A 15,332-nucleotide genomic window follows, 5' to 3' on the forward strand; every position below is an offset into this window, starting at 1 on the left:
TGTCAATGTTAAAATTATGATGCACATTTCAGGAATAATAATTCAAATTGCATTGGAATTTGTGCACAATAAGGGAGAGATCAATGCATTTCCAAGAAATATGTGCCAAGGGAAAGGTGCTATTACTTGAGTTATGAAAAGATGTTTTTAATTTAACTATGCGATGAGGAGAACTGGTTGAGGACCATACAACTATCGGAATAATGTTAGAAGCATTAAGACCATGTTTTGTTAACCTATTGGTAGCACGTTGAACACACCTAAGATGCATCAAATGAGCAAGACAACAAAGATCAAAGTGTTGTAACCATGTATATGAAATGTGTTGGACAAAATCACATTGTGCATAACACCATGCTTCAGTGACAAAGCACGAAGTGGTGAAAAATCCACAAGTTGTTGAGCATATAAGAAACAACACAATGTGTTGAAAAATAAGTCAAGGAACGTATCACTTATAAGACTATTGTATGGGTCGCATTATTTTGGTGTTTTCATACAAAGGAGCGATACATTAAATAATCATAAGACAAAAAAGGGTAGAGAGCAAAGGATTGTTAGCATAATTGAGAGGAGGATATATAAGTAATGACATGAGTAACAACTCTTGTTCCAGATACCTTTTAGTAGCAACAAAAAGGATAGAAATGATGCCATATGCCTCGAGGCATATCGATTCTAAAGAGGAAATGAAGACGATGTTGTTGTTGGGCCTATAATTAATTGACTATTTTGGAGTCTTAGGAACATAGGCTTTTGTCTTGATGAAAATAGGAGGAATATATTCGAACTGGTAACTGGATTTGATGTAAAATAGATATTAAATTTTATGTGACAACATGGTGGTAGCATCATATGGAAAATGTAACTTGAAATAGCACATTGCGACTAGGTCATAATTTTCATGCTACCACCCTTCTATGTGACCTTAACCATCTTCTAAGGTCGCTAGGTCACATTGATTTTCTAGCAATATGCCCACTAAATGCGTCCAATTTTATTTCACGACTTTGTGACCTATTCCCAACTCACCAAGTCGCAGAGTCACACTTGGAAAAGCCAATGTTCCATGCAAGCTCTCCTACTATGCAACTTGGCGACCTTGTTAAAATCACACCTCACATCTGTAAAACGTAGTTGGAAAATGTGACCTACTCAGGAATCAAATAGTGGGTGTCGTGGTTTAACTAGGGAGGAACACCATTTGAGATTTGGCATTGAATTAATACCGATACTAAGAAATTTATCATGGATCTCAGAGAAAACTTAGTAGACCGACAATGATACCATTGCCCTCAGCATGTAATACATGATCCCAAATAAAGAATCCTCTCGCATGGCTAGTGCATAGGGCATTGCAAGATCCTAGGTCGAGATCTTTGTCACTGAAAATCACATAATTTTGGTGTATTCCCATTCTTAATGGCATCCAGTGAAAGTCGATATTGAGCACAAATAACTCACGTTATCAAAACCACTCAATGCTACCTTGGAACACCGGTTTTAACGCTATGTATACATTTGAAACCTTATAGTGAGAGTGTACAAAAGCAATGACCATGATGTGTAATCAATATAAATTGAATTATGACATGGGTTTGAAATTATTTGAAGGCTGCATGGTAGGTATCGATAGGAGACTTGGTGCACAGGCTCTGTTGAAACATATATGAAGAAACCATATATCATCTTAAGCTAGTTGTAAGCACTATGAGCTGTTAAGCAACATAATGACACAATGAGGAACATGTAATGGAAATGGTGCTTGCACCCAGTAAATTGTGCTAAGACACAGGTTGAAAGGGAAAATTAAGATGCAGTGATTATACTCATAAACCCATGGCTTTAAAAGGTTATCAAATGTTTTCACTGGAAGCATATGGTCTACGGGTGTGATGAGAATATTTCATTCAAGGGATGCAAAGGCACTAAGGAAATTACACACAAAATCGCATGCAAGTTTGGGTAGCAGATTGCAGGCTTAGTACCTATTGATAAGTGTGATTCACACTAAAATGTGACTACATGGCCCCTCCTTGCACTTTGTTACTTTAAGGTCGCAAAATCACAAAAGGTGAACCTTAAAGTGTAATCTCTTTTGATATGTGACCTTTCTAGAGACCTCGTATATAGCCAACTTATCATGAACCACACAAAGTCAACGTTAACACTCATGCACCTCAAGGTCAACTCCAACTAAGGTTAATACCTAGGGATCCAATTCACCTAAAATATGCCCTCCTTTCAGATGGCTAAATGCAAGGAAAAGGGACTTTGCTAGGGTTTGTAGTTGGTGGCCTATGTATGGCCAATTCCTATCATTTTGGGCCACTCCTGAACGAAGGTTCATAGAAATAGTTCAAATAACAAGAGGGCACCTCCGGTAGAAGCAAACATTGAGTCTCAAAGTTGGTAGATAATGATTGGAAGCCTAGAAAGACCCTGCAAAAGCCACTTTCTCTGACGACACTGTTGCACAAGAGGGGACTTTACAGGGGTCCAATTAATTTATTTCTTTCAGTCAATTGATTATGCCTTTTAATGTTATTATTTTAAAGGTGTGTGTGACTAGTGTCATTTGTATGTAGGTAGAATATTTTCATGAATAAAGGTAGGGTTTCTTGCAAGAAGCTACACAACTAAGGTTTATGTGAGCAAGAAAACTGATCCCACTAGGCTGCTCAAGGAACTGCAACAACCTTAATGGAAGATGTATTAGTAGGAAAATGAACATTCAACATAGAAAATGAGCATCACCACTCTATTCATTGGCTTGTATGAATCATTTTATTTATTGAACAACATTGGAAACATGCATTAGAGTTTCACACAACTTCTTTATTCTCCTCACAAGTTCTCTGTGATTACAATGTAATTATTTCTCATCAGAATGCTAGCAACTAGGATGAGATGAATTAGGCATGTAATAGTAATTGAGAATGAGAGAATAGTGAGGAAAGTCAAGAGTCATGAGGGTAGATGAAAGGTCACAGGAGGAGGTGAAAGTTCATCCTACCCAATCTTATAACTATATCCTCATGCCTCATTTGAGAGGGACTTTAGCATTTGAGTTTAGGATAGGATTAGATAGTTGATTTGTGCTAGAGATCTAGAGGCACTCAGCTCTTGGTAGCTAGTAGAGTGAGTCGCAGTTTGGCTATGGTTTTTCATTGGGAAATAGTATGAGCAGCCCATGTTCCACTATTGGGATTTGACAAATTACAAGTTATGTAGTTGAATTTGCAGCAACATTAATAAGACATTCTCGATGTTTGGCACCAATTCCCATGCTTACTCATGGTTATTATATTGGTCATCTGCTATTTTCAGTATACTAGTATGTGTGCTTTGATATTTGAAATATGTTATGAACTGATTCATAGTTCTTGCATGTATGTTTGCTTTCAGATCTCTCCTTACCTATTTCTCGCCATGCCAATGATCTATTGTCAACTAGTTTTCAATTAACCTCTGGCATGTTCTTGTTCATGTATGTCTTATTAGGTTTTTTCTCACTGATCCTTCTTGTGACATACTTTTTCTAGATTTTGTTATGAATTCCTTGTACCTCTTTCTTTAGTTTGTCAATATTGGGTTGATTTTGTTTCATTGTCAGGGATTTTCATTCTTGCCCTCACTTTGACCCCTTTTCATTTGACAACTAAGAGCAAAAACATCCATGGTGGTAGCTGAGCCCACTATCAGATGGGGCTCCTATCCCAAATGGTGTGAGGTCTAATTGGGACTCTACACTAGGGAGACCCCTTAGTTGTTGGCAGTACATTCCATCTCGTCAACAGCTTTGGCACTAGAAGGAGGGCCAGATGAAAAGTTGAGCCATTGGAGCTTTCATTTTAGTCTCATATCTATAAATGGCTCTGTCCTAAATCTCTATTCTGGGTTGTTTTTAAAAAATGTTAATCGTGCGGTCCCCATGGGAATAGTCTATCACTTGTCACAGTGGAAGTTTGATGGCGAGGGTCATACAATGATATTTGGACACATGCTTCAAGTTTTGTAGCTCTGTCACTCTAACAAGATACATTGCAAAGATGTGATTGGTATATTGTTTACCCTCACGCTTGAAGGTCACGTAAAGCAATGGTACCACTCGTTGTCAACAACTTCCATCCACTCATTCAAGCAACTCATTACTAAGCTTCGAAAAGCCTTTGACAAGTATGGATTTCAAGATGTTTTTAAGAGGATAAATAAGCTTAGTAGAATCCCTAAAATATTTTTCTACTAGGTTTGTTCATATTTGTTGTGAATTCCTGGAGAGAGATGTTGATTAGATGTATTTGAGTAAGAAATTTTGACGTCTGGTTTATGTATCTCGACAACACCTTCAATCAGAAATATATCCCAATTCTTATGAGCATCATGATAATTTGAAAGTTACAAACTGACCTGATCCTATCCCAAATCTTGTCTTCCCTACTTCTGTGAGTTAGGAAAAGCCTCAATACTCTTAAGAGGGAATTACTACATGTGAAATTTCTCATCCTCCTTAAAATCCATTAGCTAATGAAATTTTAGCCATGAACAATTTAGATGATGAAGGACATTTGCAGGGGCATGGATCAAGTGGTTTGGCTCCCAAACCTTAGCTACATCCTATTGAAGTTAGAAAACCCGAGGATCAAGTTGAATTAGCATATTTCCTTGATGACAAGGTTCAAAATGAGCATGTCGATCGTCTTCCTAAATATTTCCCTAACTCTCATCATATTATTCTCCTTCCTTCATTTGCTAAACATAACCTATTTCATCTCTTAGATAATATTAATGTTGCAATCAATTCCACAGAGCGTAGTATGCATGATGAATCATTTCTTTCTCAAACTGACATTGATGTTCAGGGTCTAAGCTCTAAACTAAATTTGGTTGAAGTTTGTGCCCCTTCGTCTGAACGTGTTCATCCATTATACACTAATTTATTCCATGAGTCTACTACACCAGCGATTTCTACAAATCATTCAAATATTTATCCTATTGGTGTTCACTTCGATTATGTACATGAGGGTGATTTTTTATAATCACACTATGAGAATGTTGAATCTCTAAGACCTTACATCTCGACCAATTCAAGATGGTTCTCTCATTGATTCATCTTCACTTTTAATCCAAGAAGGGCTTTATGTGTTAGCTACCCAACCTAATGAAATTGGTGGCCTCAACGATTTCCATTCTATTGAAAACATATTCGCTTACTCATATGATTATTCTCATTTGCATCCATTTGTTAACCCTACAAAGCCATTGGAATTTAATGATTCACTTTTCGAAGGCTTAGGGACTCATCAGGAAGTTGAGGCACTTCAGCTTCTATTAATGGCTATGTCAGGCTCTCACGATCCTGATGAGTCCTTTGAACTAAGAAAAAATAAAGATTTCATGCCCCACTCTCCTCTTAGCGTCATCTTGACGGATGTGAGCTCATCTTGAAAAGCCTTTATTCCGTGTGGTGTTTCTTTGAGTACATTTTTCCTTTCTCTGTCAGTTGATATGCATCAACATCTATGCCTTGATTTATTTGTTGAAGAGAGTAGGTTGGTCATCATCTCAAATATTTTTGAAAGTTTCCCAGGCAGTGAAAATTGTGATAAGATACAAGAAGATGATGTCTCACAATCCACTCACCTGACTTCTATCTTTCATGAGACTCTTTCGATTCATTCACCTCCTTATTAGCAATCTAGAGAAGTTAATATTTTGAAATGTCAACTTGTCAATGTTCATACATCTCATCAAATCAACGATATATTCACTAATGGTTGTCATGTCACATCTAATGATGACCATATGCATTCACCTGTTCATCTCAAAGAACCACCGATATTTGATGACTTACCATTTGAAAGTTAAGAAGTTTGTTAGGATGGTGAGGCGCTGATCTAGGTGGATCTCTAAAAAGTACCAGTGGCATGGTAAGAAGGCTCAAAATTCAAAGTGGAATAATTTGGATAAACTTCGCATCAAATCGAAGTGCTCGTCATCCTAATTCCAATTATGCGAACGCCAATCGAATCCGAGCTCATACGAAGAAGTTAGAGCAAGTGAAAGTTTAGGTTTGACTTGGACAGGTGGCAGGAGAAGATGACATGGGATTACTCTCCAGTGAATGGGGAAGCACCAAGTGGCAGGCTGCCATTAGCCCCGCATTTCGAAAATTGTAGATTAAAGGCGGGTTGGCATTAAAGAATCGGCTCCGGAGCAAGCCAGAGTATGATGTGATAAATTGCAGATCACACATTGCAAAAGGGAAGACAGTAAAGAATCGGCCCCAGAGAAAGCTAGAGTGTGATTCGATAAATCACGCATTGCACATTGCAAGGAAACGACATTACAAAATCGACCCCTGGAAGGATCAGGTTGCGATTGTGATATTACATATCCCACATCGCAGAGAACAACGATACAAAATCGCCCCCCCACAGAGTCAAGTTGCGATTGTGATATCACATATCGCACATCGTACAACGCAATACTCTGATAATACTACCACCCAGTTTTCGTCGATTGCGATTTGTGATGGGGTTTTTGGATCCAATATATATTATATTGTAGTTGATAATTTCCAGTGGGTCTGCCCCTATCACGTTTCACTCATTACTTGTCACAAAGGTCAAGTTTGTCCGCTGACTGAAAACGTCGATGCTCTACGATTGATGTGAAATTAAGAAGTTTCACCATGTTTGATAGGTTTTTTACCGCGTACTGTTTAGGGTTCGAGATACTCGGTGTGGAAAATCACCAGCCTGCTATATTTTTCATTTGTTACGAACTTCTAAGATTGAGGAGTTACCCGATCAAGTATATATATTGGACTAATAACAGAAAAAAAGGGGGAGATTGGCATAGTAGTTCATAAATCAGTGCATGCAGCAATAACTCGACCTTATAGCAGGTTGGGACCTCACCTTGACCAACAGGGAGGTTTCGAGAGAGTGCAGAAGCTTCATTTCTCCGAATTAGCTGTTCAGATAGGTGATTATGCACGATTTTAGTGGTACTATCTATTTCTAAAGCTAGACTCCCCATTCTTCATCCATCTTCTAGCTTGGAGGTATAAGGATTGTAAATGAATGTTGTTTGTACTTTATCTCTTTTTATGCCACTTAATGAATGAAGGCCTCCCCACTATTAAGCATGGCCCAGAGATGTAGTCCAAATTGGACAAAATCCATAATCAAATATTTGTGTCATGGTTTCATGATTATCTTGTTATTTCCACATTGTTTTATGTGCTTTTAAGTTCCCTAGTTAATAAGATTTGTTACATGTAATTCTGATACATCTATAAGTAAAAGATCTTGGATCAAGTTTGGTATTAGAGTAGGTCTTTGTCGATGTGAATTTCATGAGTATATGCTAACTCAGAACAAGCTATGAAAAGGCAAAGGAAAGCTTAAGTCCTTTGATCCTAAAGCATGACGTGCACAAAGAAGAAGAAACATAGCCGATGAAGAAGCTTGTTGGGAAGAGGAACATAATTACCGCAAAGTATTATAAAATATGGTAGAGAAAGTAGACAAGTTGTTTTTCGAGTACAAGAAAGCCCTCTAGCATGAGAAGAAAGATGCAGATGATCATGGAGCTGGTGGAGAAGATCCCCCTCCCGCTCCATATTCCAGTCCGCTTCTTCTTCTCATCATTATCGTAGACGTCATAGACATACATCTAAGAAACTATTATAGTAGCTGCAACACCCTCCAAAATTTTGACCTGCATCCAATTTCGGATCCTCCCTTGAGTTTTTACTTGATGTTTACAATCACTCGAGCTCACCCCGTGGGCTCGTGTTGACCCTCTTCGCTTGACCATTCAACAGACAAATTTTTGCATGTTGGTCACAATGTCATGCTTGCAACCATGTTCTGGTCATGCACAAGATCTTTGCTTCATGCGTACATGTTGTGTTCGCTATGTAAACATCTGTCACACACACACACACAGAGTTATATGCACTGTCGCGCATGCCTCATCACGGTCATTCAATGATCTATCACAAGCATTGTGCTTTTCGCTCACATCATAGGCTAGTCATGTTGAGCACATGTTGTCTTGATGGTTTGAGGCATCTTGTCATCAAGTTATGTTGAGTGTGTGATCGCAAGGTTGCATATGCACAAATTCACTCGCTCACACACTTAGTAATTTTTGTTGAAGTTTTGATGACTAATCACCCTCTAATAGCCAGACCTTCACCCTACAATCGACTCCACCGAGTGTCACCCAAAACCATGCAGAAGGGTCCAACAAGCCATTTCAATATGTGTTTCCCACGAGATGATCAATGAACCCTCCTGCTGGTCAACCAGAGAGTTTGACTAGGTAGTGGTCTCGAGACTCACCCCCCTAAAAAATTGCGCAGAACCTGCAGAACCTGCCCACTCCACTGACTAAAGAAATTGTAACAATGTAAACTTTGAAACGGGAACTGTAAACTCAAAACGGGAACTCTGGCCAAAAAATCCTGAAAAAACATCAAAAACAGTGCTAAAAATGAAAAGTGTGTATACTAGAACGATGATTTTATTTTTAAGGGGTCAATTTTGAACATGTTTTAAAAATGGCAGTGACTACGAAATTTATATGAAATTTTCGTGCAAAATATAGCTTCAAAACGAAAAAGTGATGATACTAGAACGATGATTTTTTTTTTTAGGGTCAATTTTCAAACTTTTTAAAAAATGCTAGTAAAACCAAATTTTTATGTGCCAAACAAAGTTGTTTATGAGGAAAAAAACACATTAATGTTTTTGGTAGAATATCATTTTTCTTTCCTAAGTATAAATTCAACATGTTTTCAACCATTACATGCCATGGTTATTACACCTAAACATAGATGGACAAATTTACCATATCACATCAAGCACATTTTTCTGATTATCCTTATTTTAATTTTGAGCATGATAAATTCATAGGAGGCTAGGATTTCGCTAAAAAGAGGAACTGGAGTCAGATTACAGTGAATCTCCTCTAATGACCCTCGCTAAACTGATCACCCTCTCCATAAAATATGTTCACAAAAAGTTCACAAGGAATCCCAGAAGCAAGTTTCATTTGTGCTAAAGCAACTCAGTTACACCTCAAGAACCTTATTACTCCCTCATAAATGTGTTCTTGAGAAATGAAGGTAGGATAACTTCATTTGCTATCAATAAATCCCAAACCTAGATGCCAGAGGATTTTCTCTCAAGAATGAAATAATTGGAAAAAACAAGCAAGTTCCCAGAAGATAACTCTAGTATCAATCACAATCCTAATAATGTATCATCAGTGAAATCATGCCCCTCATGTAGGGAGAATACGATGAGCTACCTACGACCACTCGATTTACTTTGATTAGAGTATCTAAGGCCATAATAATAATCTATTTTAATTTATTTCCAAACCTTTAAAGGAAGGTCACTGTCACTGTCATCTTATGAACCACAATAATAACTTTGATGGCGTTTTAAATATAGTTACATGGTATTTTGTGTTTGTCTTATTTTGTTGCAGGTGACTCATGAGGAGCACATGGACGCTAATACCACAATGGGAAACACAACCAAAATGAGCAAACTAAGTTTGGACCTCCGTTAACATAAATTACCATTGAGAAACGATTACATTTATCAAATTCACTACGAATATCTTAACAACAACATAAAAACATCTCCCTTGGCAACAATTCTAAAAAGTCAATTAGGTCAAGAATTTACACCCAATATAAGGAGACACCCCTATTAATATGGTTATTGAGTGTGTTGCTTCCCCCACTATTGAGTGTGTTGCTTCCCCCACTATTAATCAATCCTAACCTCATACAAAGAAGTTTCACAGAATTTTGATTATTACGATTGCTAATTTTGAAAGCAATAATAATTATTGTAGAAATTCATTGCTTGCAGGCATGGAGTGCGCCAGGTACGCACAGCATGGGCTGACGGACCCGAGTTCATAACGCAGTGCCCCATTCGCCCAGGAGGAAGTTACACGTACAGATTCACCCTTGAAGGCCAAGAAGGAACTCTATGGTGGCATGCGCACAGCTCGTGGCTGAGAGCTACAATTTATGGAGCTTTGATTATCAATCCAAAGCCAGGGACGACATATCCATTTCCTCAGCCCTGCCACGAGACTGAACCCATCATGCTAGGTAGCCACGCCACATATCAAGGGATGCATCATTTATATTCAAATTTCCACCTACTCTACTTAGCTTATAGATCTTATCTGTCAAAGTTTCTAAAGAGCAGATGGTACCCTGCCTTATTGTTTTTGACGGGATGTCCAACCGGATTGATTGGAAAAATAAGTTTTTGTTTCATCTTTATTTTCATCTTTATATAGGAGGTCGATAGGTAAGAGGTATTTTGTGGGTTGCTTAGATACCGTGTGAAGTAAGATAACCTCTAGGCAAATTCTGTGTCCTCAGGTCTCACACGGTGGTGGTGAATTCAGAGTTGTTAAATTTAATATTTTGAAAATATAGTTTAGAGGAGAAAAGTTAAATAGTTGATTTATTATTTAAGTTGAGTTGGTTTAATTGTTAAGAGTTTCTTTTTTTTTCTAAGAAGTCACAGGTTCAAAATTAGAAAGATAGAGTCTGTATATTTTAATAGATTTAGCAGTCAAATCACTGAGATGAATTTATCACACAAATAAAAAAATCTCATACACCAATGTAGTATTCACTTAACCATCCAAAACATGTAATTTGTTTAAATCAAATACAACCAAAAATAGATTGAACTTTTATTTATGATTACCCAAAGCATTATGCCATAGCGATTGTGGTTGGGAGTCTCTTCTAAACCCCAAACTTCTAAAATTTTAGAACTTTCCCTAACCTTTTTTTTATTTTTTTGTTAAATTTTATGTCATCAAACACTATGGAAAAATAAAAACCTCCAGTGAACTTTCCATACTTTCTCTCTTCATACGTTTTCTACTCTAACCACGTAAAGTATTTTTGTTTTTTTACTGATTGTTTTTCGAATGAACAGGGGAGTGGTGGAATAGTAACCCTATCGATGTGGTGAATCAGGCAACGCGCACGGGAGCCCCACCAAATATATCTGACGCTTTTACCATAAATGCCCAACCAGGAGATCTATATCCTTGTTCAAGTTCAGGTAGTCCAGGTTGATTTAATGTAAATTTTTTATCAGGTTCTTGCAAGTAGGTAATGTTTTAGCTTCATCTTAAAAAAGTGATCCATGGAGGTGGAAGAAAGTGGGTATTGTTTTCTAGCTTCATCTTACAAAAGTGATTCATAGAAGTTGAAGAAAGTGGGTTAGTGTTTTAGCTTTTTCTCAGAAAATTGATTTATGTAAGGTTGAAGAAAGTGGGTTAGTGTGTTAGCTTCATCTCATAAAGTGATTTATTGAGTAAAATAGTTAAACTTAACTCTATTTTAAAATAAAATATAAAATCTAAAGGAAATAAGAATGATAACCTATATCTAATAGCTCTGGAATTACTCTGAAGTGTTAAATTCTCAATCAACCATCTCGAAAGCATGTTAAATATCAAAATTCTTGACACTCTGTACACTCTGTAATGGCAAATGCAGATACTTATCGTCTCTCTGTGAAGGCGGGTGAATCTTATCTTCTTCGAATAATCAACGCTGCCCTCAATGCAGAACTGTTTTTCACAGTAGCAGATCACGTATTATTGGTAGTTGCAGTGGATGCCTCCTACACAAAGCTACTTCACACCCGGGTTGTGATGCTTGGCCCGGGTCAGACCACGGACGTCCTCCTCATTGCAAATAAGCCCGTGGCCAAATACTACATGGCTGCTCGAGCTTACGCGAGTACCCAGGGAGTCCAATTCGATAATACCACGACCACCGCCATTCTGGACTATGAAGGAAGCTCGGCTTCATCCCCAGTTACCCCTAATCTTCCCAACTACAACGATACTGCTACTGTAACCCAATTCACCACCGGTCTCAGGAGTCTGGCCACCCCGGACCACCCAGTCAACGTTCCCCTTAATATCGACGAAAATCTCTTTATCACGTTGGCTTAGGATTGCTGGACTGCCCAGGGCAGCCTTGTGGAGGCCCCAACGGAAAAAGATCCACAGCAAGCATGAACAACATTTCATTCGTCTTTCCCAGAACGTCTTCTCTCCTTCAAGCTCATTATTTCGGAATTCCCGGAGTCTTCACCAAAGATTTCCCCGATAACCCTCCCGTGCAATTCGATTATACTGCACAGAACGTAAGCACGGCTCTCTGGGCTCCTGTGCTAGGCACGAAAGTTAAAGTTCTCAAATACAATTCTGCAGTGCAAATAATTCTTCAGGGAACCAGTATAGTTACTGGAGAAAATCATCCTGTTCATCTCCATGGGTACGATTTTTACATCGTGGGAGAGGGCTTCGGGAACTTCGATCCACAGCGTGACCCTCTGACGTTCAACCTCATCGATCCTCCACAGCGCAACACCGTTGGTGTGCCGGTGAATGGATGGTCTGCTATAAGATTCGTTGCTAACAATCCTGGTCAGCAGATTCACTGGTTCCCTGTATTAGATATTTGTTTATTTATTACAGATCTCAATTCCTTTTTTTCAATGAATGAAGTAGATTTTGAGAATATTTCAGAATAGGAACTTAAAAAAAGTTAATTGAGAGAAGTCAAATTACCGATTTTTCCTCGCTTCATATTCTAGTTTCTGAGATATTTCAGAAAACTGCAATATTCTAGTTTCTGAGATATTTCAGAAAACTGCAATCTAGATTTTTGGGTGGTTTTTTTTTGTTTTTTTGTTTTTTTTTGGTTTTGTATATTTGTCAATTTCTTATATTTGGATTGCAGATTCTGAGAATGTCTTGAAATCTAATCTCAGTAAAAAAAAATCAACTAACAAAAATCAAATAATTGATTTTTATTTACTATTAAATTTCAGTTTCTCAGCTGGAAGAACTGTCCACACCACTGATTTGATTTGACCTTGTAAAAAACCATTTTTATATAACTAAATAACCTAGCAAATTCAGTAAAACCATTTGAAAAGCTTTGGGTTTGAAATTCTGAGAATCGCCGGGTGGTGGGGCGATTCTCAGAATCGACCCGCCACCAGTGGTGGTGGCGGGGTGGTGGCGGGTCGATTCTGAGAATCGCCCCACCACCCGGCGATTCTCAGAATCGCCCCCATCTACTACAAATTGCCCCATCTGCTATTTTAATTATTTTGTTAACTTTATAAAAACAATGCCGAATTTTGAAACACATGGTATTGAACTCATATGCAATGTTTTAGATTCCCAAGGAAATGGGCTTTCACAAATCTGCGATGTTTTCTTATCACTAAAGAGTGCAGGTATGAAAAGATCCTTGCTGTGCTCATCGCATTATTAGCTAAAGTATTTTTGTATATGTGGGGGTTTATAGTCATATCTCTGATAATCGTTTTGGTAGACTAAGTCATCATGGGGTGAAAGAATATTTGGTTCTCAGAAATCCTCTCCAAAACTGGTTGTTCCAACAGTTGATGTGTGTCCCCTACTGCAAAAACTTTCAGAAAACAGCGGTGGTGCAGTAAATTACCAGTTTGACGGCAAGGCTCCGGGTAGATTTGGCTTCAACCCCGTCAACAGCCTGCAGTTGCACCCAGTTCAGGCACACAACCGTCTTCCATTATGAACGGCTTCATCACGTCTTCTTATCGAATTGTCACAAGCAAACACGTCATCGCAAACAATAGACGAGATCCACCACATGTTGCAATATGTTCAACGCCTGGATGTTGTGTCCAGCAAAAGCGGATGCGAGAAAACAAACGGCACTGGATCACTTCCCACGACTCGATCTCTGACATCAATTTCACGATCTCAAATAATTCGGCACGTTCAGGTACAAATCCTTCGTCCCGCCTCGCATTTTGAAAAAAAAAACTCAAAACACTATAGGTGATGTCCACAGGAATAAGAAAAAGGTCCATGATCCGTTGACAACAGGCTTGAGTGCTGAAAATGGAGAGTCTTTCATGGTAGAGCTTTTAAGAAGTGTTGGCTTCTCAACTTGATTTTATCTCATAGTCACTGTGATGATTTTACTGTATGTTGGGCCTTCAATTTAATGGCACACACGTCAAATGAAAATGTGGAGATGTCTGCTTGTGATTTCTTATGCAGCATCATTCTTTCAGGAACTGAGGGTTCATCAAGCTTTTGTACTCTTGATTGGGTTCCTACCTATGATCAAATTAAAGAAACTGTTCAAATATACGGATATTTGGAAGATTGTATGGGAGATGAGCGGATGCTCTCACAAGATAAAGATGATTTTTCCTACGATGGGCCACCAGAGAATATTCGGTCTTGGGTCAAATTTGTGGCTGCTTGCTGCCGGGCAAGGAAGTCGAGGTCTATTTTAACAGCCTCTGAAGCAGAGAATTTGGCAGTCATGGTAACACGGTTCTTTTTAGATCGTAAACTTCTTTGTCTTTCTGGCATTTTGCAAGAATGCCTGGCATCCATTGTGAATTTCTTCACAGATGAAGAATGGGTTTCCATCTCAGACATAATTGCTTTCTCTCTTTCATGCAGCCTTCCTGAGATGAACTTTAATTGCTTGAAATGAAACTTCAATTAATAAGGGCTGCAGCTCTGGTATGCATCCATAACTTCAATTCTGAAAATTGAGGGACCCAGAGTGTTCCCCCTCAGAAGCCTTGAAATTGATTTGAAAACCAGTTGGTACTCCAACTCTATTGCTTGTCGAATAACTGCGTGCCAGCATAATTCGTTGCATTGACAAATTTATACTCTCGGCAGTCCTGTTACTCAGCTTTGGGGACGCATTTCCAGGTTACACTGGCTAGGGCATGCAGACACTTGCGTGACCTGGGGGTGGTTTATGAATATGTTGTTCTCCTGATAATGAAAAACGATTTTATTAGTCACTTAGCTGGAAGAACTGTCCACACCACTGATTTGATTTGACCTTGTAAAAAACCATTTTTATATAACTAAATAACCTAGCAAATTCAGTAAAACCATTTGAAAAGCTTTGGGTTTTGAAATTCTGAGAATAGCCGGGTGGTGGGTCGATTCTCAGAATCGACCCGCCACCACCCCGCCACCAGTGGTGGTGGCGGGGTGGTGGCGGGTCGATTCTGAGAATCGACCACCACCCGGCGATTCTCAGAATCGCCCCCATCTGCTACGAATTGCCCCATTTGCTATTTTAATTATTTTGTTAACTTTATAAAAACAATGTCGAATTTTGAAACACATGGTATTGAACTCATATGTAATGTTTTAGATTCCCAAGGAAATGGGCTTTCACAAATCTGTGATGTTTTCTTATCACTAAAGAG

The 15,332-nt window shown here is 38.5% G+C and overlaps 2 pseudogenes; both read left to right on the forward strand.

The window, feature by feature from the left end:
* The window catches only part of LOC149224027 (laccase-12-like), a 49,293-nt pseudogene extending 36,676 nt beyond the window's left edge, over positions 1-12,617 (forward strand).
* Positions 12,618-13,222: 605 nt separating this feature from the next.
* Positions 13,223-14,593, forward strand: LOC149224028 (uncharacterized; annotated as a pseudogene).
* The last annotated feature ends 739 nt before the right edge of the window (positions 14,594-15,332 follow it).

The sequence above is a fragment of the Pinus tabuliformis genome, chromosome Q (assembly GCF_031772625.1).
Source record: "Pinus tabuliformis cultivar Carrire ecotype Pingquan chromosome Q, CPIR1, whole genome shotgun sequence".
NCBI lineage: Eukaryota > Viridiplantae > Streptophyta > Pinopsida > Pinales > Pinaceae > Pinus > Pinus tabuliformis.